Source organism: Arachis duranensis, chromosome 9 (genome assembly GCF_000817695.3).
Source record: "Arachis duranensis cultivar V14167 chromosome 9, aradu.V14167.gnm2.J7QH, whole genome shotgun sequence".
NCBI classification, from domain to species: Eukaryota; Viridiplantae; Streptophyta; class Magnoliopsida; order Fabales; family Fabaceae; genus Arachis; species Arachis duranensis.
Genome location: NC_029780.3, coordinates 118,714,656 through 118,717,596, shown reverse-complemented (window position 1 = coordinate 118,717,596; position 2,941 = coordinate 118,714,656).

Below are 2,941 nucleotides of genomic sequence, written 5' to 3'. Positions count from 1 at the left end.
ATCTAAAAAAAATAGTATAAAGCAAATGAAAAAATTTATACAAATCTAAAAAATATGTAAATAATTTTATTAATAAAAAAATAAAGTGAGTTATTTGAAACAATAAATATCTTACACAGTGTATATGCTCCTTGATTGCATTGGATATGGACAACTCTCTTTATGATTGGGAATTGACATGCCACTCGGATATTCATACGTTCGGTATTGTCGATATCGTTAAACTAGAATTATTGATACATGCCTCTTCAACTGTTCTTATTTTCTTCTCCTTTCATCTTTTAACTATTCTTTATTTTAATATCCAAATATTTGGATGATAATAAAAATTAATTTAAAATTTATTTTATTTTATATTTATTAATTATTTTTAAAATAAATGTATACAATTATAAATATTAAATTAAATAAAATAATTTTAAATTATTATCTCCTTGATATTATTGATTTCAATAAATAGAGAATAATGATCATACAGTAGCTACTAGCTAGTTTCAAGTGGCACCACATTCTTAAAAATTTTGTCACACTTACTATTGTCTTTCAACTACCTATGCCGTAATAATAAATATGTATACCAAGGTTTAATTTAACTTCTCTATCACGAACTATTTCTCTTAAATAATAATAATAATAATAATAATAATAATAATAATAATAATAATAATAATAATAATGTGTATATATGTACTTAAAATGTTTCAAGACCATCACTTAAAAAATAATGATACAATTTTAAAATTTAGAATTTAATTAAAATTGAGATTGAACAGAATTATAATTCAATTCCAAAAACTAACTCTCAAAAGATGAGAGTTGCTTCAGAGTTCACATTTACAAATTATTTAGAGATTATATTTTTATATTATTAAAAAAATATTTTTAGTGGTCATTTATTTTATTTTAGCAATAATAAAATAATCGCTAATATATTTACTAGCAATTAATTATAATTATTCAATTGCTGATAAAAAATTTTTAATGATCACAAAAAATATATAATTTTTATTATAATATATAGTAATAATAATAAATATATAATTACCGTAAAAATATAAGTAAAATAAGACATATAGTAATAATTATATAATTGTCGCTAAAAATTTGCTACTAAAAATACTTTTTGTTATAATGTAAAAATTATAAAACTTATAATATTTTTTCTTCACATCTAAAAATGATAATGTCGACCGTGAATATTTACATGTTGATGATCCAACAATATTAGATCGAATAGGTTTTGATACTATAAAAATTACCCAATTTATATAGTTGGGAAGAAGAAGAAAAGGTTAGTTGAGGATGAATGAGAGAAAAGTTTAGAAATCTCCATCCTCCTTTTCTTTTCTCCAACATTTTAATTATAAAAAAAATGATAAATAAATATATTGATGCATCTACAGTTGATTTTGTGCTTCTAGAATTTGTACTTATTTTCTAAATTATCGACCTTAGCTTGTTCGTATACTGCTGTCATATAGGACATTTCGTTAATTATTTATCTTTGACCTCGGGTAGAACTAAATTGAAGCTAAATAAAACTTTTTTGGATTCAAATAAAATACTTTAAACCTTAAGGACTAAAACAGAATTACGTCCAAACATAGAAAACCAATTTAACACTTTACCCTATTTTTTCTCATACTAGCTCATATATGATATAAGTGCATGCTCTATGAACACAGTGCATGTCAAAATCAGGTAATAATAAGAATAGAGAATGTCATAACTTTCCACCACATTGCCAGCGAAATGAAAAATTGGCATTTGGTAGTATGTATTCGGTTTTGTTTATTTTGCAGACACAGCCTCATTCATTGTTGTGGAGCCAACAATTAGCCTTCTAAAAAAGTGAAAAAGGGTTTACCCTTTTAATTCAATTCAACCATTTGCGGAGACATGCACAACTGTTTCATTTTAACTTCTAATGTGTTTTAAGCTACTAAAAGCTAATTCATGGATAACAACTTCATCACTATTATATATTCACTAGTATACATACATACATGAAATTAATTATATATTTATCATTGTTCTGAAAATCAGATCGAATTTATCGATTTAATCAAATTAACCGAAAATTAATTATCAAACCGATTTAGTTTAAATAAAAAATTAATTGACAATGAACTAATCAAAAAATTAGAAAAATCTGTCAAAATATTGGTTATAGCTATTAATCGATTTAATATAATAAAATATAAAAAAATTATTTGTTCAAAAAAGCTACATATTTTATATATAAAAATATTATTTTGTTATATTCAATTTAATTTTAGTTAAATCTCAATTGATCTGTTAAACTTTAAAATTTAAACATCTAACTCTATTGATTTAATGATGGATTCGATTTTCAAAATTTTAATGTTTATTTATCAAGTTAATTTTGTTTGCAGATCAGAGTAGATCTAGTGGTAATTAATTTTTCTATCACTGTAATATAACAGAATTTCAGAAAAGATTGGTTCAAAAATTACAATAATGACCATATCTTGTCTTGAATAAAACGACTATATACGCCACATGTAGGATTTTTCTATCACAAAAAGCTCAAGAAACCAAAAAACCCTTGTTGTTATTGCCGACATCTTGTTCTTTTCTTCTTTATTATTGTGGTGGTTGTTGTTATACACATATTAAAACTTATACTTTCTTTTCTACTATTAATTTTTTAATGTATCAAAACTTGCCTTCACTTAGTTTTTTATTTATGTTCCCTGTACTAGGGGTATAAATTATCGAACCAGATCGAAAAATACCATAAAATCGAACCAAAATTTACAACAACCAAATAAAAAACTAAAAAATTGATTTTTTTGAATTAAACCGATCGATTCGGTTTGATTTTTAGTTAGCTTAATAAAAATCGAACCGAACCGAACCAAAAAAAGTATTCCATAGTAGTTCTTTTTACCGGTTTATCCTTAGTTTAACTTAATAA